The sequence below is a fragment of the Palaemon carinicauda genome, chromosome 32 (assembly GCF_036898095.1).
Source record: "Palaemon carinicauda isolate YSFRI2023 chromosome 32, ASM3689809v2, whole genome shotgun sequence".
Taxonomy (NCBI): domain Eukaryota; kingdom Metazoa; phylum Arthropoda; class Malacostraca; order Decapoda; family Palaemonidae; genus Palaemon; species Palaemon carinicauda.
In genome coordinates, this window is record NC_090756.1 from 22,675,274 (window position 1) to 22,701,098 (window position 25,825).

Sequence of the window (25,825 nt, forward strand, 5' to 3'; positions counted from 1 at the left end):
TGCGAGTTTATACATCAAAGCTGTATGGTTTATTGTATCATAGGCACTCTGTAGATCAAAGAAAACCACTACTGTTACCTTACGATTTATAAATGAAACTCTTACCTCATGCTCCAGTCTAACTAACTGGTCTGTTGTACTCCTAGTTTTTCTGAATCCACTCTGGTTTCTTCCCAATTGATCGTTATTTTCTAACACCCAGTATAGGCGTTTATGGACCATTCTCTCCATTAGTTTGCCGAAGCAAGATAGCAATGCGATTGGTCTGTATGAATCTGGTAGTTCCTCCGGTTTTCCAGGTTTTAGTACCGGCCAGATCATGCTCTGTTTCCACATCTTAGGATAACTTATAAATCTCCAGCTTTTATTAATAAAACCCAATACTTGATGACGTTTCCCCTTTGACATATTTTTGATGAATTTGTTATGAATTTTGTCTAACCCTGTTGCACTTTCATTTGGCAACTCTTTGATGCACTCTTCTAGCTCGGCCATTGAGAATAATTTGTTGTAATCCTTAAATTCCTTATTGTGTTTTGCTATTTCAACCCATTCAATCATTTCCCTCTCTGACTCTAATTCAATTGCCACACACAAATTTTTCCCAAAGGCTTCTGCCAGCAATTCTGCCTTTTCTATCGGATCGAAAATCAATTTGTTTTCCCCATTAGTTAGTGGATGGTTATCTCTAACTGGAATTCCCTTAATCCTATTAATAGTGTTCCAAACTTCTTTCTGAGGTGTATTCATATTCATTTTACCTGTGTAATTACCCCAAGAAACCCTTTTTGTAACTTTATTACATTTCTTTGCTACTGCTTCTTTTTTGCGGAAGTCGATTTTATTACAAGTGGTTGGGTGTTTGGTGAACAGCTTTCTTGCTCGTCGCCTCTCTGCTACTGCCTTACTGCATTTCTCGTTCCACCATGGCTTGTTATATTTAATACTTACCTTCTCATTAGTTTGTCTGATATTCTTTTCACTAGATTTTATCATTCTATTGCTGAAATCTTGTATTTCACCATCCAGTTCCAATGTGTTTGCCACTTCTAATGCGTCAATATCATTATTCCACTTTTGCCAATTAACATCTTCCAACACCCACCTCTTTCTTTTCCATAACCCAGTTTGTTCAGTTTCCAAGTCACTATATATTAAAATTGGTGTGTGATCACTACCCCTGTCAGCTAGCTCTTTTATATTAAAATAATTCGCTATTGTGGATGAACTGAAACATAAATCTATTGTTGAAAATGTCCCTGTAATAGGATTCAGTCTTGTAGGTAATCCCGGTGGAGTAATTAGTACTAAATTGTCATGTTCATTAAATACTTCCACTATACTTTTCCCGCTATTGTTGATTTTGTTTTCGGCAATATCCGGTTCCCACAAGGAGTGATGAGCGTTAAAATCCCCTACAACTATAAAATTTCTCCCAAGTTTCTCTATGTAATAAACAAATTCCTCTTTAGTCAACCTGTCACTAGGGTTATACGCATTTATTATATCTAAATCACCTCTCTTGAGTTTGACTTTGATGTGTTGAACTTCCATATTACCATTTGGATATTCTGTGGTGTTTCCCATTACATAACAAACGTCACGTCTAATAAGGATCATTACACCCCCCATTCTTTGACCTACCCTGTCTTTCCTTAGAACTCTATAGTTTATAAACTTTACCTGTTGATTTTCTTTCAAAAATGTTTCACATACACAGCAAACATGAGGTTTGACACTGTACAACATCAGTTTTAATTCCGACAGATTGTTACACACACCCCTCGCATTCCATTGAATTATAGATAATTTTGACATATTAATATCCATTTTTACTTGCTTTTGGTTTTTCCCTTACACTTAAATCCTTCCTAAGATTTTCAAATTCACCATCGTCAACAGTTACACCAAACGTTACTAGCATTTCCCTTCTAACATTTTCATCCATTAATATTGAATGACTATCAGAAGTTTCCTTATTGGCTAAAATTCTTTGTACAACACAAATAAATCTGCATAGTTTTATTATTATTTCCGAGTCCATTTTGTTTTCAGTTTTAGAACTTTCTTTGTGTTCGGTTCCCTTCCCTTCAGTTTGACAGCTTTTATCATTCGTTTTTATTTTCTGCCTTTTCACAATTTCAGCATAATTTCTCTTGAAAGTTTCGTCTCTTATTTGTTTAGTACTAAGATTTGAACCATTCGTCCCTGTTTCTGTTGTTTTATTACTTACCTGGTCATATTTTTCATGGCCCCTCACATTTTCCCTCTTCCACTGATTATACTTGACTTTAGCTTGGTCGTAAGGTACATTTTCCAATGTTTTAACTATCTGTATTCTTTGGGCTTCTCTAGCTACTTCACAACCCCTATAACTAGCGACGTGCTTCTCCGAGCAATTTGTGCACTTTAATTGGTCCTTGTTTAGGTCTTTACGGCACTCTTTGGCCATATGGTCTCCCCCGCATTTTACACATTTATTTATTTTTGATTTACAGTCATCTTGATGGTGACCAAACCTCTGACATTTGAAACACTGAATGACTTTTGGTATAAACGGCCTAACTTCCAGTATTCTGTTTCCAAATTTAATTTTCTCTGGCATCTCATTTCCCTCAAAAGTAATCTTTACACATTTAGCTTTTACTCCATCCTCTCTCTTACCTTTCCACATCCTTTCTATTTTGCTAACCTTAATATCCTGATCTTCCAAATATTCCTTAATTTCCTCCTCTTCTATTTCCTCATAAATTGGTCCTAGTACCCCTACTTTCCTAGTATCTCCTATTGGTTGTCGACATTTTACCTGATACGTGTCTTCTTGAGAACCAAAAGTTGTTAGAGTCAATAAATCATTTATGTCTTCCTTTTCATTAAAAACTGCTACTAGATGGTTTTTAGTTTCATTGGTTTTATAGTCCACCACGTTTTTCTGTGCAAACGGCGACTGCCTTAAATATCTCTCCACCTTAATAGGGTTCCGAAGTAGTCTCACTGCTTTTCCTTCCGTATCTAAAAATTGCATGATTATTACCTTACCTTCTACTTTATGTTCTAACCTATTATTTTTCCTATCTTGATCTAACTGATTTGTTACATGTTTTCCTGTGCTACTTTTTGCTGTTAATTTTATAAGAGGAACATCCCTTGTAGTTGTCAACCTTTTTATTTTGTCCACTCGACCAACTCTACTACCAATATGGTATTCAATTTCTCCCTCCGAACTATCACTTTTTTCTTGTTCCCTTTTCCTCCTTCTAGAATTTCTACTTTCTATTTTAGTCCAGTCATAATCCATTTCTCTGTTATACTCAATATCCGAGGCCATAGTCAAAGAGTCGTTATCCTGGTCGGTCAAATCCATCCTGGGTCGCCTTAACCTAGGCAGACCTAGGGTAAGGTTGCTAACCTATCTATTAACTCTTATATTATTTGAAAATAATAGAATGGTCTTACTTTCTTCTTGTGGACTGCAGAAGACGGCCTTGTCAGAGGTCCTAGAGCCTGTTCCAGGAATATAACAAAAACACCAAGAATTCAGAACACTTTACTCATGGAACACCTCATACATACGTCCGCACTAGACGGCTGCCCGACCTCCACTAAACTCCGTTGAACTATTTAAAAGTGTCATTTAAAGTGTAATGTCACCCAAGGGTATAATGTTTCATTAAAGGTAAGGATCCTTATGAAATTAAATGTGCTTATTTGATTTCAATAGTGATATATTGATGGTGTAGGCTTCAGGCACGTGTCTGCTCTATAGGGGTCGTCATGTGACACCTTGTAGTTCCTAATTATTTAAGATGGCTTGTTATTATGTTGTGTTCAAGAAAATTTAGGTAGAGAATTTTAATTTTTAAAGTAATTGTGGTAAATAGGCCTAAATAATAGAGCTCTAAAGGTGTTAATAAGCCTTGGGTTTTATCGAATATGAACGTTTGTATAGCCACGGAGCCTTGTATAGAAAGTCACCTGACCTAACCTAAGCTAGAAACCGTGTCCTTACCTAAAGGAGGTTGGTCGAATTTCTTATTGTGAATAAGAGATTAAAATATAATTGAGCAAGCAATATATTTGTGTCGTATTAAATTTAAATCAATGCATAGAGATGAAGGAATTTTAAGTTGTAAGCATCGTACAGTTTTTTTTTTTTTTATATCGGGAATCTTGAAGCTTTTTATCATGATCACTAATTGGAGTTTGAGGATCAATAGGCTTAGCATATGTACAGTTATACCCTGGCACACCTTGTGGTATTTTTATAGAACAAGACTTGAAAAGCTTTACTGATAGAAATGAGGGTTTGTATAGATAAATACATATTTTCTTCGCAAATGGCATTATTTCCATTGCAAATAGTCGAGATATACCCTGATATATGCTACCTTGCTCCAAATAAGTATACCCAAACAGATCATGTGTAGGAAGAGAAGGTGGAGGTAGTGGGTGGGGCTAAACACAGGAACAGTACATACAGTAAAGGTGTGGTTGGGTGCACTTTTTCAGAGTGAGGTGCACGAGGAATTCATGTGGCCAACTGTACCTAGTTGGTTTAGTCAAAGTTTTAGAAGGTAAGGCTTAGGAGGAGCTAGAGATTTCTAAAGGAGCATGTATTGTTGGTTAGGATAGACCCGGTGTAAATTTCAAAATTTGACTAATGAAAAAGCCACAATTTGATAGGGAAAACAAGCACAAGAACACCAATCAACCTTAGGTTTCTCACCTAACCTAACCTAGGAGCATTATCCACCCCCCACCCTTAGACTGTTATATCCTTAGCCTACCCTAAGACTAAATGTTTCCTTCCCTACTGGCTTCACTCTTCATAGGGTAACACTAAATCATAGTTTGTTCCAACTCTTTGCCATAGATACATACTTCGGCGAAAACTTGAAATAGCGGTAAAACTTTTAGCAAGGTATAACTGCCTGTCATTAGTCAGCAGGGTGTTTTACCAGCTACCATGCTCGCACACTGGTGATATAACATTGCTTTTATTTTGGCTCGGTAGAGCACATATGTGCCATCTCTCTCACTCCCCCGTTTAACTTTGTATTAAAAATAAACTGGCTTTCTCTTTCTGGCTTTATTATAAAACACGGGGCAAACTTTATTAATAAAAAAATTGGGGTATACTGTATATAGAAAAACTCCTGTTTTCTTTGAAAATTACCCTTTATTTCCATCGCAGACAAATAGTTAATAAAATATATCCTACGTTTATAGGGCCCCTAGTGGGTGCAGTTCGGTAGGCAATGGAAGAAGTCTAAAAGGGATTCCTCTCCTTCAGTGTCTAATCGAAGGCGAAGAAGTCCCACTTTGTTACCCTGGTATCTCATTCCAACCACATTGACTCTGCTTGGTCGGAGACCGACCAAGCAGGACGGTTGTGTAAGAGTGGTTGCTTTTTGATCAGAGGACAATCTTCAGGTTCAGAGCAATCCTTCGCTTCCCCTAGGAAAGCGGCGCCGCCCTTGTCTTTAGGTGAGTAGTCTACATTCCCTGACACACAGCGTTGAGTATCTCGTGTTCCCCCTCTAAGGAATGGTTTTTGGAGTTACTATAACTAGAGATGTAACAGGAGCATACACCTGCCTCCCCAGGGGTTGACTATAGTCTTCTTCCTTGAGACTGTGATAGGTGACCCATCAGAGCATCAGGCCCTTAGCTGCAGCTATCTCTGCTTCTGCGCTTTCATCCTTCATTCGTGCAGGTTCAGCATACAAACAAGAACTGATACAGAATAGTATCCCCTCAGGGTTGCCAGTCAGGGGATCCTTTTTGGGTGAACTCAGCTGACTGATCAGTCTTCACAGCTTGTGGATGATGCTGTTTGACCTCAGACTGAGCCCGCAGCTTATAAAACGTTGAGCTTCTCTATTCGGTGTTGAGCACCTTTCCTGTTTGCGAGCAAAGCTCTCCTCCCCCAAGTGATATCACCCTCAGAGAATTAGGGAAAAGTGCTTGATTCGTTCATGTCTCGTTCTAGCTCTCTGCAGCATTATTTTTCATAGCAAGACGATAATGGGGTACGGAGTCTGATTAAAGTCCCTGTGCTTCGGACAGTTCTTGATATGTCGCCAAGCAGGTATTTCGTCTCGGCCTTGGAAGCCTCCTCCTGTAGGAGCAGTCAAGGTTACTTGCACTTCCCTGTGTAACTTACCACTGCCCAAAAATTGTGGTCCAGAAATAGGCTAGAATAGCTGGTAAGATTAAAATTTAAAACTTGAGAAAGTTTGTACAAACATCTGCCAGATATCTTGTTGCAAACGTTTGTACAGTATACTACCCTACATAGTATTCACCTTTCTAAAATGTTGTCATTGTGTACTGCTGTGTAAAGTAAAGTGTCTTGAGTGATCTCTTCCAAAAATTTGGCAAAATTAGCAGATAAAGTGTCGTAATGGGACTGCATATGCCGTAACTCAGTGTGGCGAGAAAACCCAATTTAGAAGTCATGTTGATTTTTTTTTTTCAAAAGTTTGCGCTGTAAAGTAAAAGCTAACAATAGCAAGTGTTGTAAAATGTTCAAGGTTCGGCAAGATTACTGGGGAATGTGACAAAATTAATGTTGGTGAATTTTATACTCCCTTGTTGGAACCCAGACTGTTACCTATGTGGTGAGCGTTCCTTGCAATAGTCTCCAAATGAGAGGTGATAGGTTACAAAAGCTTATTGGATAATTCTGTGCACATCTTTCTTAAACAAGAATAAGTCGTCATCATTTTGTGGTAGAGATCCATGGCAGGAGGCACTAAGTAATATTTCCTTAAAATTGGTGGTATTAACTTTCTGTGTAGTATTAAACTGATCACATAAAAAAGATGACTAGAAATTGAACCTGTGGAAGGCTAATCCTTGGCAGTGATTGAGGCTGGAATTATTTGATAAAGGTCTTATTAGCCTCCTATAAAGTGGGTTAGAATGGCTAGTAAGATTTGAAAAAGTAATGTACCAAAGGTTTTTATATAAAGTGTATAAAGAATCACTGAGTTTAAAAAAGAAATATAGGATTTTTTGTGGTGCTGAACCCCTGAACCCTCAGGCCCACTTGATACTTAATAAGTATGCTAAATTAGCTGGTCAGTTACGTGAACGGATAATGAAACTAGTAGCAAAATAGTGTATAGTATTTCTCTCTTTCTCTCTCTCTCTCTCTCTCTCTCTCTCTCCTCTCTCTCTCTCTCTCTCTCTCTCTCTCTGTATATCCTTCTTAATCTTGGGTGACTATCTCTCTCTCTCTCTCTCTCTCTCTCTCTCTCTCTCTCTCTCTCTCTCTCTCTCTCTCTCTCTCTCTCTCTCTCTCTCCTTCTTAACCTTATATGACTACTGAGTCTCTCTCTCTCTCTCTCTCTCTCTCTCTCTCTCTCTCTCTCTCTCTCTCTCTCTCTCTCTCTCTCTCTCTCTCCTTCTTAACCTTTTATGACCACTGAGTCTCACTCTCATTCTTCTCTCTCTCTTTCTAATTTTTTTTAGACATCAGCCAGGTATAATAAGAAATTTTTAAGCCGGATGAATTCTGATAAGGTAAATAGCTACTGATACAGGAATTGCTTGAAAAATGGGTAAAGGGTAGCAATTGTATCCAGGGATTGACATTAACATTAATTTCCATTTCACCAGTCCCAAAAATACTTGTGCTATCACTGTTTTTCTTGCAGTGTTCTGTAGGCTTTACTTACAGATCTTTACCGTGTCCATTCTTTTCCTAGTTGACGGTACTTTTTAACTTCTAATATAATTCGCTTCATTTCTTATTAGACTCCAATCACATTCAACTTCTAATTCATAACACATTCAAGGAATTTTTTCATAAATTTGTAAATACAATCCAAAACTGTCTGGTACATTTCAGCTTTCATCTTGCTGTCTAACATGTTATGTGCAATCAAAAGGTGTTCCTCAGTTGTACATTGGCACTGAATGACCTCCTCCTCTCTTTCCCCCCCCCCCCCCCCCCCAACACTAGGCTATATGGCTCAGATTCATAGATCCAAGCTGAACAATTCTCCCGTTGATAAACACTCGTGTAGTGTTTTGTTTTGCATTTTTGTATAATGTTATTTTTCAAAGGAATAGCTACGTGTTACAGCATTAGTGGAAAAAAAACTATTACATATGGTGAGATGTCATATCTTGGATTAGTTTATTATTGTTTGGTTATTCCCATATTGTTTGGTCAGCCTATCCACAATATATTGCAAGTACTGGTAATTGAGTGGTTAAATGCATTGTTTATTTTCCAGAAAGCTGAGACACTCCACCACTGCCATCTAGCCATTTTCTAGAATGAAGACTCCATCTCAACAAAAGGGTTTGGGCATCCAATGATTTCCCAAGGATATCAAGTCAAGACATAGTACAGTATGTGGATTTAAAAATTTTGAAGTATTTTCCCTTGCATTTTAATTAATGCACTACAGTATTAAGAAGGTAAGTAAAATTTTAACCTTTAAACGTCCTTAAAAATTTTGAGATTTACGCACTTTCGGGTTGTCTTTGCTAATGTAGAAGTATGTGGAGGTCGCTTGACCTTGCGACTACAGAAGTTGAATTCAGGGTCTTAAAAAGTCAAATACTCTACTGTAATATACAGTAATGTATTGCTTTCCATCCAGATACTTTATTTATAATAAAACTAATAATAACTTTGTATATTTATTGATATGGCATGGTTCAGTACTACATACTTGACATAGAAAAACAAATATTTGGAAATATTTATAGAAATGATAAAGTTGCACTTCATGGTGAAGTCTTGTAACAATGATTTTAATGTTATAGTTTGAGAAAATGACAATATAAAACTGGATTAATCTCAACATCTGTAGTATGTTATTTCTTCCATTTGAGACCTTTTCCACATATGGTCTACGAAGAGCAAGCATGCAGTCAGCTTAATCTGAAACAAGAACATTTTCGGTGCTATTATAGTATGCTATCTACCGGTGATTTTGCTATCTACCACCCCTCTCTGACTATAGTATTATACCTACCATCAGTCCCTAAGAATACGGTCTACTTGCTAATCCGCCTCTAATAAGGAGGATCACTACCGACTTGATAACATAACCTAACCTAACCTAACCTAACCTAACCTACAAACTGCTCATAATTATGTACCCATGTCCTAACCTAACGTAACCTACAAACTCCTTATGATTATGCATCCATGTTGTCCTTCTCATAAATATTATTAAACTATCATTAAAGTCCAATGAGGATAACATACTGGTGGTAAGTAATCTGTTTGATAATCCTCATCAAACAGGAGGATTAACATTGACGGTAGTTAACACACTTTGTGGTAGATACCATACTGTAGTAGAAATTCGATGGTAGATAGCATATTGTAATAACACCACATTTTCTTTGTAACAATAACATTTATCCATGAAAGTACTTCCCATAATCTCTGAAGAATGGAGTGCTGTCAATACTATTTAGGAATTATTAAAGGGTCTTTGCTATATCTTTTTGGCTCCTAGCCACACCAAAATTTGTCTCTACTGTACCTCTGTCCCACTTCAATTTCATTTTCCTATAGTCAATTTCTTTTAGCGATGCATTTTTGCACCGACTCGCAGCGGTGCCCTTTTTGCTCGGAAAAGTTCCCTGATCGCTGATTGGTTGGACGAGATAATTCTAACCAATCAGCGATCAGGAAACTTTTCCGAGCTAAAAGGGCACCCCTGCGAGTCGGTGCAAATCTGCCTCGCTAAAAGAAATGGACTATAGTGCAATTGTGGAGATATTTCTCCCAGTTGCACCTTGGTATTAAAATATGGTCTCACATCCTGAAGTTGAGAATAGGATAAAAGCAGCATGGGGAAAGGGGAGGAAGGTAGCAGGAGTGGTTTGTGGAAAATGGCAATCAAGCTAAAAGTCAAGATCCTATAGCGCAGTTATAAGAACAGTGTTAATGTATGAATCAGAAACTTGGGATTTAAAACGAAAAGAGGAAGCAAAACTGGAGAGAACAGAGATGAGAGTACCAACCGTGTGTCACACGATCGTACATAGTTCATTTTGTGTATATATTATGCTTGTATCTTCGCTCTCCCCTCGCACTAAAAAGAACCTGAAAAAAACATGTCTGTTTTTCTCATAGGTAACGGTGTTGATTTTGAACAGGAAATTTCCTGTTGCCTCGAGCTTTTGTATATAAAGGAGAGTGTTCTATAATAAACCCACTCAGTTGCTTTCACCCTGTCTTTGAGTCACAACCTTCTCTCCGCTCGTCACATGAGAATGCTAAGGTGGATTTTGGCAGTGTATCTGTTTGAAAGATTGGAAAACGATGATGTAAGAAGATGGAAGGTATAGTGAAGATTACAGAAATAAAAGTGTCACAACTTAGATAGTGTGGGCACATGTTAAGGATGGATGGTGGGAAGAGAGTGAGTGACGAGGGCTTGGGAGGAACCTGTAAGGGATCAAGAGGGAGGTAGAGAATTAGATGACAAGATAAGGTGAAGGATGATATGGAGAGAAGTAGTTTTGTGGAAGAGGATACCTTTGATCGAAGGCATTGGAGAGGGCACACCACACAACAGACTCCTTAATGTAGGGATAACGGTGGGGAAGAAGAAAGGAAAGACTAAATTATGGTCTCCCTAGTGGAAGCTAACCAAATTCCATACATCCATCTTTCATTGCCCATGATGAGATCATTTAGTTTTATGAATTTCTCAGGGCAGAAAAAACCTAGTGTATCAAAATTTTTTGTGTATTAGATATTTTATTTAATTTTATCACCAAATTTTATAGTATTTGCTAGGATTATTAGATTAATAAGAGTCTGAAATATGAGAGTACAAGTTTCCAGATTTTGTGGTTTGACCCAGTTATTTTTCCTGTTAAATCCCAAGCTGAAAATTACGATCCAGTTTCTTTTCTTCTATCTTAATATCTAACTTTTACTCGATAAAACAGGTGGGGGCTTCCCCGATTAACCTATTTTTACTGGATGGCTTTCTTGGTCCCAGCACCTGGTTATATGGTCCAAATACATAAATGAAATAAAAAAAGTGGGCTGGAAGAGGTTATGCAGTCTGCTTGTCCTGTAAGTTTGTATACTACGTGGAAACCTAAATTTGGTTGCCATGAAACCCTCTCGAGTTGAAGGTTCTGAACGCTTAATAACCTCAACACTTTACCCTTTTTGCTTTTTAGCAGTTTGGAACTTTATTTGGTTTATTGTTTTTTTGTGAATACTGTACTGTAGTCCTGTTACATGTTGTACCTCTTTCTCTCTCCTGTTTCAGGAACAATACCATCATAACCCAAGACTTAATCCTTTTACCCCCAAAGGACGTACTGGTACGTTTCACAAAAGCCATCCCTTCACCCCCATGGACGTACCGGTACGTCCTTGCAAAAAAATGCTATAAAATTTTTTTTTTTTCATATTTTTGATAATTTTTTGTAAAAATTCAGGCATTTTCCAAGAGAATGAGACCAACCTGACCTCTCTATGACAAAAATTAAGGCTGTTAGAGCAATTTAAAAAAATATATACTGCAAAATGTTCTGGGAAAAAAAAACCCTGGGGGTTAAGGGTTGGAAATTTCCAAAGGGTTAATTGTTTCAGGAACAATTCCATCACATCCCAAGACTTGGTTCAGACTAAAAGGTTAAAAAATATCTCTTGGTTGTTGTTATATCCAATTAATTAGCTTCAGTTTTCATAGATGTAGAAATTCTAGGTTTGAATGACAGATTTCATACACAACCAGATTTTGTTTGTGATTTTTTGTTCTCACTCTGCTTTTAACTGTAAACTCCCCAGTCCTGTATTCATAAAAACCACATTTAAGAATTTTTATCAACAGAATGAACATTATATAATTTTTTTTTTTTAAATCATTGGAGGCTTAGAGCAAAAATAGTCGACAGGTCAAAGTTTTGGTTACTTGCCACGTGAAATGCCTATTGGAACTTTTAATTCTTTGAAATTTGGTGTCTAATATTATTTTGCAGATTTCAGATTTATAATATAAAGAAATGGTTGACATTTTAATGTCTATTATATAGTTTCATAGTGTTGGATGCCATCCATCTGCAATGAATGATCAGAGTATGTATTTTGTGGTGAGAATTAATATATTACTTGAAGGTTATCTTTTTTTACATTTGTATACTGTATTCCTAGAGAAGATTTTAGTGGGGGTTGCAAGAATTATTTGAATTTACCTTCCATTATGAAGCTTCATCTGTGGTGGATAATGTGGGAGGGTGGGCTGTGGCACCCTAGCAGTACCATCTGAACTCGGTTGAGTCCCTTGTTAGGCTGGAGGAATGTAGAGAGTAGAGGTCCCCTTTTTGTTTTTGTTTAATTTGTTGATGTCGGCTACCCCCCAAAATTGGGGGAAGTGCCTTGGTATATGTATGTATGTATCTTCAAAGTACATAAATATTATATTAATATTACAGCAACCTTCTCGACGCCATCGTGCAGAAACTAGCGAGATCTGTAGAGACCATCACAAGATTGTGCCTAAAAGTATTTGGACCATCACGATATTGCAACTACTGAATTGAATGGAGGATAATATTTAGAGTGATTTTAAAGTAAGTATTTTCCTCACTTTTGTTTGTGTACAGCATTGTACTCTTAACCTAATATTTACTCGGGTTAAGTGGATATAGCCTGTACTTAGAATTTATGGAGATGTTCTTTTGAAATTTGCAACATAATTAAATGAATTAGGGTAGTAGAAAATGTTCTAGTGGATAAATTTCTGCAAATTAGGAAATTTGGTACTACTGTATGTGGAGGTCGCTTGACCTTGCGAGTACAGAAGTTGAATTCAGGGTCTTAAAAAGTCAAATACTCTACTGTAATATACAGTAATGTATTGCTTTCCATCCAGATACTTTATTTATAATAAAACTAATAACAACTTTGTATATTTATTGATATGGTATGGTTCAGTACTACATACTTGACAGAAAAACAAATATTTGGAAATATTTTTTTATAGAAATGGTAAAGTTGCACTTCATGGTGAAGTCTTGTAACAAAGATTTTAATGTTGTAGTTTATACAGTATAGGAAATATTTATTTTAATGTTACTCTTCTTAAAATATTTTATTTTTCCTTCTTTCCTTTCCTCACTGGGCTATTTTCCCTGTTGGGGCCCCTGGGCTTATAGCATTCTGCTTTTCCAACTAGGGTTGTAGCTTAGCAAGTAGTAATAGTAATAGTAATAATATAGTTTGAGAAAATGACAATATAAAACTGGATTAATCTCAACATCTGAAGTATGTTATTTCTTCCATTTGAGACCTTTTCCACATATGGTCTACGAAGAGTAAGCATGCAGTCAGCTTAATCTGAAACAACAAGAACATTTTCTTTGTAACAATAACATTTATCCATGAAAGTACTTCCCATAATCTCTGAATAAAGGAGTGCTGTCAATACTATTTAGGAATTATTAAAGGGTCTTTGCTATATCTCTTTGGCTCCTAGCCACACCAAAATTTGTCTCTACTGTACCTCTGTCCCACTTCAATTTCATTTTCCTATAGTCAATTTCTTTTAGCGATGCATTTTTGCACCGACTCGCAGCGGTGCCCTTTTTGCTCGGAAAAGTTCCCTGATCGCTGATTGGTTGGACGAGATAATTCTAACCAATCAGCGATCAGGAAACTTTTCCGAGCTAAAAGGGCACCCCTGCGAGTCTGTGCAAATCTGCCTCGCTAAAAGAAATGGACTATAGTGCAATTGTGGAGATATTTCTCCCAGTTGCACCTTGGTATTAAAATATGGTCTCACATCCTGAAGTTGAGAATAGGATAAAAGCAGCACGGTGAAAGTGGAGGCGAGGTAGGTGTGGTTTGTGATAGGAAAATGGCAATCAAGGCAAAAGTCAAGATCTATAGCACAGTAATAAGAACAGTGTTAATGTATGGATCTGAAACTTGGGATTTAAAACGAAAAGAGGAAGCAAAACTGGAGAACAGAGATGAGTGTACCAACCGTGTGTCACACGATCGTACATAGTTCATTTTGTGTATATATTATGCCTGTATCTTTGCTCTCCCCTCGCACTAAAAAGAACCTGAAAAAACATGTCTGTTTTTCTCATCGGTAACAGTGTTGATTTGGAACAGGAAATTTCCTGTTGCCTCGAGCTTTTGTATATAAAGGAGAGTGTTCTATAATAAACCCACTCAGTTGCTTTCACCTTGTCTTTGAGTCACAACCTTCTCTCCGCTCGTCACATGAGAATGCTAAGGTGGATTTTGGGAGTATCTCTGTTTGAAAGATTGGGAAACGATGATGTAAGAAGATGGAAGGTATAGTGAAGATTACAGAGATAAAAGTGTCACAACTGAGATGGTGTGGGCACATGTTAAGGATGGATGGTGGGTAGGGAGTAAGGGGGCCCTAGGAGGAACCTGTAAGGGATCAAGAGGGAGGTATAGAATTAGATGGCAAGATAAGGTGAAGGATGATATGGAGAGGAGAAGTTTTGTGAAAGAGGATACCTTTGATCGAAGGCATTGAAGAGGGCAAACCACACAACAGACTCCTTAATGTAGGGATAACGGTGGGGAAGAAGAAAAGAAAGACTAAATTATGGTCTCCCTAGTTGAAGCTAACCAAATTCCATACATCCATCTTTCATTGCCCATGATGAGATAATTTAGTTTTATGAATTTCTCAGGGCAGAAAAAACCTCGTGTATCATAAAAAATTGTGTGTTAGATGTTTTATTTAATTACTTGTATCATCAAATTTTATAGTATTTGCTGTGATTATTAAATTAATAATTCTGAAATAGAGTACAAGTTTCCAGATTTTGTGGTTTGACCCAGTTATTTTTCCTGTTGAATCCTAAGCTGAAAATTACGATCCAGTTTCTTTTCTTCCATCTTAATATCTAACTTTTACTCAATAAAACAGGTGGGGGTTTCCCCGAGTAACCTATTTTTACTGGATGGCTTTCTTGGTCCCAGCACCTGGTTATATGGTCCAAATACATAAATGAAATAAAAAAAGTGGGCTGGAAGAGGTTATGCAGTCTGCTTGTCCTGTAAGTTTGTATACTACGTGGAAACCTAAATTTGGTTACCATGAAACCCTCTCGAGTTGAAGGTTCTGAATGCTTTATTGACCTCAACACTTCTTTACCCTTTTTGCTTTTTAGCAGTTTGGAACTTTATTTGGTTTATTGTTTTTTTGTGAATACTGTACTGTAGTCCTGTTACATGTTGTACCTCTTTCTCTCTCCTGTTTCAGGAACAATACCATCATAACCCAAGACTTAATCCTTTTACCCCCAAAGGACGTACTGGTACGTTTCACAAAAGCCATCCCTTCACCCCCATGGACGTACCGGTACGTCCTTGCAAAAAAATGCTATAAAATTTTTTTTTTTTCATATTTTTGATAATTTTTTGTAAAAATTCAGGCATTTTCCAAGAGAATGAGACCAACCTGACCTCTCTATGACAAAAATTAAGGCTGTTAGAGCAATTTGAAAAAAAAATATACTGCAAAATGTTCTGGGGAAAAAAAAAAAAACCCTGGGGGTTAAAGGTTGGAAATTTCCAAAGGGTTAATTGTTTCAGGAACAATTCCATCACATCCCAAGACTTGGTTCAGACTAAAAGGTTAAAAAATATCTCTTGGTTGTTGTTATATCCAATTAATTAGCTTCAGTTTTCATAGATGTAGAAATTCTAGGTTTGAATGACAGATTTCATACACAACCAGATTTATTGTGTGATTTTTTGTTCTCACTCTGCTTTTAACTGTAAACTTCCCAGTCCTGTATTCATAAAAACCCCATTTAAGAATTTTTATCAACAGAATGAACCAGGGACGTGCAGAGGGGGGCTGCTAGGGGTGCCCAAGCACCTTCCCCTTTTGCTACTGTATTAAAAGTGCCCTTTCTTGTCAATAGGTATTTTACACTGATGCGCAAAATTTAGGGAAATCCTGATTTTTTTTCATGGAACCTTGATTTTCTAATTTTTATATTAATGATCTTCAGTATGCCACGGAAGGAGAGAAGAAAAAAGGAGCAGGAGCAGGACAGACAAGATGCTGCCAAAGGTAGCCAAACTCTTTATGATTGGATGAAGCCAAGAGTGGCAGTTTCAACATCAGAGTAAGTGAAGGAGGAGGAGGAGAGCTGGGAGGAGACTCAGGAGAGTGAAAAGTCAGAAGCTGAAGATATGGAAGCATACGACGAGCCAAATGAAGCGGACAGTTTAGGTAACCTAGAGCAACAAGTTGCTCCACAGGAGCCCCAGGCTGAAGCAAGAGCAGAAGTGCCCGAAGTTGAAGAGCCATTTTCCATGCTACCTGAATTACAGTATCCAAATGACCCTGCCCGTGTTGTTAATTATAAGATATGTATTAATGAGTCTTTCATCAGACTGCGCAATAATTATGACCCATGTCAACTAGTAATTTCATATCCCAAGAGTATAGAGGGAGACTCATTTCAGAAGAAATGGTATGAAAGGAACTCTTGGTTGGAGTATTCACCTCGGAAAGATCCCATGTTCTGCTTCAGCTGTCGTCTGTTTTTGAATGAGGAGAAGTACAGGGGCCGAGTATCTGGGAAATCAGAGGGCATAAGCCGTTGGAGGACAGCTTTAGAGAAAATAAAGGAGCCTGCTAGTTCAGAATCTCACATGATTGGTATGGTTCGATGGAAAGGGTTCTAAAGTCAAGCATTAGATATTGCTTTAGAAACAGCTAATCAGGAAGTACAAGCTGCTAGAGACAAAGAGAAAGAGAGAAATTTTATGTAGGTTGATCTCCATCACTATACTTGGCAAGACAAGGTTTCCCATTTAGGGGCGACCAAGAAAGTTCTGTCAGTGAAAATCGAGGAAACTTTCTTGAACATGTAGAAATGTTTAGCAAGTATGACAGTGTAGTTCAATTGCACCTTGATGTAATTAAAGAAAAACAAGAAATACTGAAAAGACCCCAAGTGTCATTTCTTTCAAATAGGACTCGGAATGACCTGATCAAGGCTTTGGCCATTTCAGTTAGAAGAGTGATATTAGAAGAAATTCACAAGAGCAAGATCTTTTCCATCCTCATAGATGAAACAGCTGATGTATCACATACAGAACAGGTCTCTTTTGTTTTGAGATATGTACATGACTTCAAAATAAAAGAACGTTTCATACAAGTATTCAGTGTGCAATCAACAACTGGTGAAGCACTGGAGAAAGAAGTGATCGCTATACTTAATAAAAATACCCTGAACATTAATGATATGCGTGGACAAGGATATGGTGGGGTAGCAAATGTGAGTGGAATATACAATGGATTACAGTCCAGACTCAAAAGACTGAACCCAAAGGCACTCTATGTACACTGCCATGCACATAGCCTAAATCTAGTATTAGTCGAAAGTGCAAAATCAAGTACTCGGTTTGTAACTTTTTTCAGTTTGGTGGAGAAACTGTATGCTTTTATTTCTAACTCTTCAAAACGGCATGCTGCTTTCATGGAGATCCAGATAGCAATGTATCCAGAAGACCTCCCACTTGAACTTAAGAAGCTATCAGACACAAGATGGGCTCGCAGAGTCAGCTCTTAGAACCATGAGGAAGGTCATTCCAGTTCTGAAGCCATTTTTAGAAGAGATAGTGCAAAAACATCCTCTGATGCATCAGCAGGGGATACCTCAATATTGCTGTTAAGTATTAACTTTGTATTTTTTGTTTGTCTTGAGATTGCCACCCCAGTTTTTCAAGGAACTACCTATACCTCTAATGCCCTACACCAGAAAGACTGATTTGGCTGCCTCCTACAGAATTGTGGATGGAGTGCTACAAAGTTTGAGAGCATTAAGAAATGATGAGAGGTTTCAGGAGATTTTTGCAAATGTTAAAAAGAGAGCTGAATCCATGGCCATCGACCTCCCCTATGGGATCCCTGGACAAGGCAGAAGAAGAAAAATGCCTGAAAGATAAAAGTATAGTGCTACATCTGCTACTGAGGACCAGCAATATCAATCCTTGGATGAGTATTACCGTATGAGAATATTTTATATGTTTTTAGATACAATATCACAAGAGCTACAAAGAAGATATAAAGGTTGAGACAACACAACATGGGGTATCCTAAATGCCTTTCATTGTATGACAGTCCAAGATAACTGGAAAGAACCTGTGAATGAAGTGCCATTAAAGTCATTGCAAAAATTATGCCAGTTTTATGAGTTAGAAGAAGTAGACAAGCTACAGTTGGAATAAAAGATCTTCTATTCCTCATTTCCTTGCCTGCCACAGAACACAGCATCTACAATGCTCAACCTGATGAAAGAAAATAATGTCCAGGAGATATTGCCACTTATGCTTTAACTCTTAACAATTTATGCCACTCCACCCGTCACGACTGCAACAGTGGAAAGGACCTTCTCCAAACTCAAGCTGGTGTAGACAAAGCTATGCAGCCTGTCCAGTGAGGAGAGGTTATCTGATCTTTTGTTGCTAGCAGTTGAAAAGGATATCACACTCATCAACAGTGAAGTTATTAGAATATTCAAAGAAATAGCTCACAGAAGGGTTCTCTTATAAATATGAAATGATAAGGTCTGGTTATTAGCCAAGTGTATTGGTCATACTGATTGATTTTCTTGGTCATTTATGTAAAACTAATATATATATAATTTTCTTTTGTTAAATTTCCTAGTTCTTCTAGTAGTCAGTACTGTAGATTTTATGTTCATAAAAAACATTAGCCCACTAGTACTTATGATATCAGTCATTTCTATCTCCTTGAATTATTAATGGCTAGTTTACATAAATTTGAAAGAATATTGAGCCGGTATATATTTAGCCTCATCGATTTCTATATTTTTGCCCTTTTTTCACTTGAGCACCTGCCCTGAACAAGTTCTCTGCACGTCCCTGGAATGAACATTATATATTTTTTTTAAATCATTGGAGGCTTAGAGCAAAAATAGTTGACAGGTCAAAGTTTTGGTTACTTGCCATGTGAAATGCCTGTTGGGACTTTTAGTTCTTGAAAATTTGGTGTCTAATATTATTTTGCAGATTTCACATTTAGAATCTTAAGGTCTAAAGAAATGGTTGACATTTTAATGTCTATTATATAGTTTCATAGTGTTGGATACCATCCATCTGCAATGAATAATCAGAGTATGTATTTTGTGTTGAGAATTAACCCTTTTACCCCCTGGCTATTTGGAAATTTCCAACCCTTAACCGCCAGGGGGTTAATTTTTTCCCAGCACATTTTGCAGTATATTTTTTTTTAAATTGCTCTAACAGCCTTAATTTTTGTCACAGAGAGGTCAGGTTGGTCTCATTCTCTTGGAAAATGCCTGAATTTCCAAAAAAAAAATTATCTAAAATATGAAAAAAGAATTTTTTATAGCAATATTTTGCAAGGACGTACCGGTACAGTACGTCCATGGGGGGTAAAGGGATGGATTTTGTGAAACGTACCAGTACGTCCTTTGGTGGTAAAAGGGTTAATATATTACTTGAAGGTTATCTTTTTTTACATTTGTATACTGTATTCCTAGAGATGATTTTAGTGAGGTTTGCAAGAATGATTTGAATTTATCTTCAAAGTACATAAATATTATATTAATATTACAGCAACCTTCTCGACACCATTGTGCAGAAAGCAGCGAGATCTGCCAAGACCATCATAAGATTGTGCTTAAAAGTATTTGGATCATCTAAAATATTGCAACTGTACTGAATTGAATGGAGGATAATATGGAGAGTGATTTTAAAGTAAGTATTTTCCTCACTTTTGTTTGTGGACAGCACTGTACTCTTAACCTAATATTTACTCGAGTAACCCTTTTACCCCCAGGCTATTTGGAAATTTCCAACCCTTAACCCCCAAGGTGTTATTTTTTTCCCAGCACATTTTGCTGTATATTTTTTTTAAATTGCTCTAACAGCCTTAATTTTTATCATAGAGAGGTCAGGTTGGTCTCATTCTCTTGGAAAATGCCTGAATTTTCTAAAAAAAAAAAAAAATAAATATGAAAAAAAAAATTTTTTTAGCATTTTTTGGTAGGACGTACCGGTACGTCCATGGGGGTAAAGGGATGGCTTTTGTGAAACGTACCAGTACGTCCTTTGGGGGTAAAAGGGGTAAAGTGGATACAGCCTGTACTTTGAATTAAAGGAGATGTTCTTTTAAAATTTGCAACATTATTAAATGAATTAGGGTATTAGAAAATGTTCTAGTGGATAAGTATGTGCGTTAAGAAATTTGGCAATACTTTAAACATTATTGAGTTCCTTGTGGTGTAAAATTAATATAGAAGTTGTTTCCTCTCTATGGCCTTTTGCTTATCGATATGTTCAGTAATTTTTATGCATTTGATGAATAGAAATATTTATTATACTATTAAGTTATTGCTACTTATTCTTGGTCTCGTACTATTGTTTTAAATTAAGGACCAGTACTTCAATCTTTTCATTGCTGCTCATGTGTGGTTTCTTTAACTATTAGGCTTTTAACCCTGGATAGGTACGGTGGGTCGTTTGCGACCCCGAGCGTAAAAAAAAAACAGGTTTTTCTCACGTGACTCACCCCTGTGACTGAATTTGTGGGTGATCGACCTGCAGGAGGTGTCTCCCCTACACGCTCTAGTAGTGTCCAGATGTGCATTGCTGTAGCTGTACTCCTTCCCCGATTTCTGAGACGCATCGGGGTCGTTCGCGTCCGAGTTTACCCTTCTGAGGTAGTTTGCATAATTATCAAAGTTATTACGTATTATGAAATTGTCGTAGAATGGTGCAACTTGTATAGGTTATCAGTTGTGGAAAGTCTTGGTGGATTGTTTGGCTACCATGTGCATGTTTTTTTTTTTAGTTAAAATGTCGTTCATCACCACGAGGACCATTTTACCGCGAGTGCCCCTTTTTCATTTTTTTTCATTTTTTTGCCAAGTCATTTTTCCGTAAGATATTGCCAAATAGTGTCGTAAAACTTTTGCTTGTTTAGTGTTGGAAAGTGTGTCTAGATGATCTGGCTACCCATGCATGACTTTGTTTTTGTCAGATACGACGTAGTTATTGGTATATTGGGTATTTAACTGCGGTTACCAATTTCTGTTTTTTTTTCAATATTTGTAAAAATTACTACGTAGTAAGGAATTGCCGTATATTATTCATTTTTTTTTCATGTTTATGTGTTAGAAAGTGTGCCTTGATTGTTGGGCTAACACGTGCATGTCTTTTTTTTTATCTGAGATGTCGTATATTAGAATGTCGGGCATTTTACCGCGAGTGTCCCTTTTTCATTTTTTTTCATTTTTTTGCCAAGTCATTTTTCCGTAAGATATTGCGAAATAGTGTCGTAAAACTTTTGCTTTTTTAGTGTTGGAAAGTGTGTCTAGATGATCTGGCTACCCATGCGTGATTTTGTTTTTGTCAGATACGACGTAGTTATTGGTATATTGGGTATTTAACTGCGGTTGCCAATTTCTGTTTTTTTTTCAATATTTGTAAAAATTTACTACGTAGTAAGGAATTGCCGTATATTATTGATTTTTTTTTCATGTTTATGTGTTAGAAAGTGTGCCTTGATGGTTGGGCTAACACGTGCATGTCTTTTTTTTTATCTGAGATCCCGTATATTAGAATGTTGGGCATTTTTCCGCGAGTGCCCCTTATTATTTGTTTTGCATTTTTTTGCTTAGTCATGTTACCGTAAGGAATTGGCAAGTAGTGTCGCAAAACTTATATTTTTATAGTGTTGGAAAGTGTTTCTAGATGATCTGGCTACCCATGCCTATTTTTTTTTTAGCCAGATATGGCATATATATAAGTATGTGTTCGATTTTCCTGTGATTGCCATTTTTTCGTTTTTTCCCATTTCTTTCAAAATTACTACGTACTAAGGAACTATCACAGAGTAATATTTCATTTATATGTTTATTTGTCGGAAAATATGCCTTGATGGTTTGCCTAGCACGTGGCTGAAATTTTTTTTTTCTGAAATGCCGTATATTAGAATGGCCATTTTTCCACGAGTGCCCCTTTTTATTTGTTTTGCATTTTTTTGCTTAGTCATGTTACCGTAAGGAATTGGCAAGTAGTGTCGCAAAACTTATATTTTTATAGTGTTGGAAAGTGTTTTTAGATGATCTGGCTACCCATGCCTATCTTTTTTTTAGCCAGATATGGCGTATATATAGGTATGTGTTCGATTTTCCGGTGATTGCCATTTTTTCGTTTTTTCTCAATTCTTTCAAAATTACTACGTACTAAGGAACTATCACAGAGTAATGATTCCTCTAGATGTTTATTTGTCGGAAAATTTTGTTTACTTTTTTTTTGATTGAATATCATCAAATTTTTTTAGCTAAAATATTGTTTTACATTTTTTTTTTCGATTTTATTTCCCTTCAAAAAAAATTTTTTGGGTCAGAATTTTAATTTTATAAACGTAAAATAATCGACAATTATCCAGCAACCCACCATACAATTTTTATGCATATCCAATAATAATTAGATTAGTAAATAACACCTTGAAATTGAAATACCCTTCCTACATTTCAAGTGGCAGATTAGGGAGTCTGAGTCAGTGTGGTTGGCGGCCATTTTGTGGACATATCCGAAGCGTAAGCTGCCCTATCTATATATATTCTTGTTCCCTATAGAATTTGTGATATTTTGGTATATTTTTACCTGCATAAATATCATATTATATATTAAATATATGTATTTTTTTACTAAATTTCCAAGTACTCAAAAAATTACCTTTAGATATGGCCCCTGATATAAATGTAATTTACAAAATAATGAAGATTTTTTTACATATTTCTATTTTAGGATAACATATGTTTATTCCCTAAAAAAATTAGCCACTTCCTATTTCATTTGGGTACCCAAAAAAATTCATGAAATTTGGACAATTTTTTTTGGCCAAAAAAAGTTACCCTTTTTTTCTCATTTCAGATCTTCACCTCCATGGGTCTGACTTCATCCAAAATACATCAAGATGTGTCCTAAACATTCAAGAATCAATTCCTAAAAGGATTTGTGTATATATGTATAAACTTTTTTTTTATGAATTTTTATGTCAGGTCTTTTTTTTTTTCTACTTAATTTTTTAAAATATTTATAATAAATAGTTTTTATGCAGATGAGTAGTATTTATCTTTACAGTTGTTTTAAGCATTCATTGAAGTTTTTTTTGGCAAAAGAAAAAAGGAGGTTACTGCAAAAACTGATTTTTCAAGAATTTTTTTTGGCGTCGGGGTCGTTCGCGTCCGAGTATACCCTTAAAGGGGTGTCCGAGGACCGTACCTATCCAGGGTTAAAATATCAAATGTAGATTTTAATAGGAAAGGTAAATAACTTTTTCAACTGCCAATACTTTTTTTATTTAGCTTTGTTTCTTCTTCATATTAAATGAGATTATAAAGTTCAATTACGGAAGGTCTTCAACTTGAAACATTTGGAGATACAAATTCAAATCCAACTGAAAATAACAATATTTATCATTTAATACAGTAAGCTTAAGTCTGTTGGGTGCAAATGTCTATGGTTATCTACGGATACGTCCCTGATTATGCACAATATCTTCGGATAGTCGTTCTGGGGGTTAGAACCCTGTGATACCTGACGGTAATTCTCTTGTGAATATCACTCGCAGAAATATTATACAGTAGGAAGTTGCCGGAAGGACCTTCCATCAGGACGACATGGCTATCTCGCCCAAAAATATTTTTCCTACGTCAAAATGCGTTTTAATACAGTAAGTCAAACGACATTTGTAATAACCTGATATCTATTTCATATGAAACCTATTTGTTGATTTTTGTAGCTGGAAATCATAGCCATGGGATACAGGTTAGGTTTATCCTTGACCCAAAGGTCAACAAAATTTTACTTACAAGGAGCTTCTTGGAAGAGGACCTTCTGTATTTTATAACCTCATTTGCTTTCATTGTATAAAGACCAAACTTATGAACAATGAAGTAAAAATAAGAAAGTAATTTGGTCTCTGGGTAACTTAGTGTATTATTGTTTTATTTTCTAATAGTTTCATTGAATAACATTTTCAGCTTTTAGAATACAGTATATGTTGGCAGTGGTGGAAGTCATTAAGAGTATTGAATGCTAGTTAATAATAAACCTTTAGGTAGCACAATATGATTTAGTAAACCCAAGTGTTATGGTTATACATAAGTAATGAATGATATACACAGGTAATAAATATAATGATAATGTTGCATGGCAATCTTGTCCAAATTTATATACTATTAAATTTCATTTCTTTCCAGTAATAATTTTCTTTGTAATTAACATCATTCAAACTAAAATCAGTTGTGTTCATGAACAGAGTTTTGGCCATAATAGTCGATCATTAATTTTAGTGTTTAATAGTTTTTACTAAAGTCATTAATAACTAATTTTTTCCTAACTAAACTACAGTGAACCCTCGCTACTTCGCGGTTCGACCATCGCGGATTCACCACTTCGCGGATTTTTTTCATAACCCATGTCTATACATATATTGCGGATTTTCCGGAAATATCGAAAATACCGCGATGTGACCGATGGTGCGAGATTGGAGAAAGTAAGGAAAATTGAATCATGATTGATTTTCAATATAAATGAAACTTTGAGGAGCAACAAAGATATCATTTGTTAGAGAGATAGAGAGAGGTAAGGAATGGGAGGTAGTGAAAAGTAGCCCACAGAGAGGTAGAGAGAGAGAGAGAAGTAGAGAGAGAGAGAGAGGTAGAGAGAGAGAGAGAGGTAGAGAGAGAGAGAGAGGTAGAGAGAGAGAGAGAGATAGGTAGAGAGAGAGAGAGAGAGATAGGTAGAGAGAGAGAGAGAGAGATAGGTAGAGAGAGAGAGAGAGAGATAGGTAGAGAGAGAGAGAGAGAGATAGGTAGAGAGAGAGAGAGAGAGAGAGAGAGAGAGAGAGAGAGATAGATAGATAGATAGAGGGGGTTTAAATGTAATAAACAAAAAAATTTGATAGGTTATAACACATTGGTGCTTATGTAATATCAACTGTATACTGTAGACGGTTTGAATAAGTTAAGAAATGGTATAAATGATACTTTGTTAGTGTATTCGTACACACTCAAGAGCGGCAGCTAGATGACAGCTGATCTAATCACAGCCAAAAGTAAAAAAAATAAAAGTCAACAATACTCGATTTTTAAAACACACCCGAAATTTAAAAACAAAAGTATGTACACGCTTTCTTAATGTACAATTAACTATTTAAAGAGTGGCAATTTTCTAGAATAAAATGATATTTCCCAAAAAATAGTGGTTTGCTGATGAAATCGGATGCCCTATTTTTGGCTATGATTGAAATGGATGTAGACTCGGCCTAATTATTTCATTTCGTATTTAATTGACACTAAGAAAACTAATTTTAGTTTCTTCATCTAAATGTAAGTATTGTATAACACGAAGAGAGAGAGAGAGAGAGAGAGAGAGAGAGAGAGAGAGAGAGAGAGAGAGAGAGAGAGAGAGAGAGAGAGAGAGAGAGAGAGAGAGAGAGAATGAATCAGCTGTTGTAATCAAATGGCGTGTTTTTGTTTCGTGAGAATTTCATCGCCACGACTTTAACAACAACATACTGTACTGAACTTTACAGTATTATACAGACTACTGTAATATGATAAAGTAAAATATTTGTAATCTATTTTATATGAAATGGGGCTATTTTTGTTTTGTTTAAAATTTACATTTACGTATGTAAAACAACTCTCTCTCTCTCTCTCGTAGATTGTTTTCCTGCTTTGCTACGTATGTATGATTTTATATAGATACGGTAAATAATATTTGTAATAACATATTTTATAAAAG

The 25,825-nt window shown here is 36.3% G+C and overlaps 1 long non-coding RNA gene and 1 pseudogene across 1 annotated transcript; both read left to right on the forward strand.

Moving 5' to 3' along the window:
* Positions 1 to 3,607: 3,607 nt before the first annotated feature.
* LOC137625733 (uncharacterized) lies at positions 3,608 to 23,942 on the forward strand. Its single transcript, XR_011040888.1, has 4 exons — positions 3,608 to 3,676; positions 8,250 to 8,436; positions 19,619 to 19,759; positions 23,646 to 23,942. It is a non-coding gene; the product is annotated as an uncharacterized lncRNA (long non-coding RNA).
* Positions 16,016 to 18,308, forward strand: LOC137625732 (uncharacterized; annotated as a pseudogene).
* Positions 23,943 to 25,825: the final 1,883 nt, after the last annotated feature.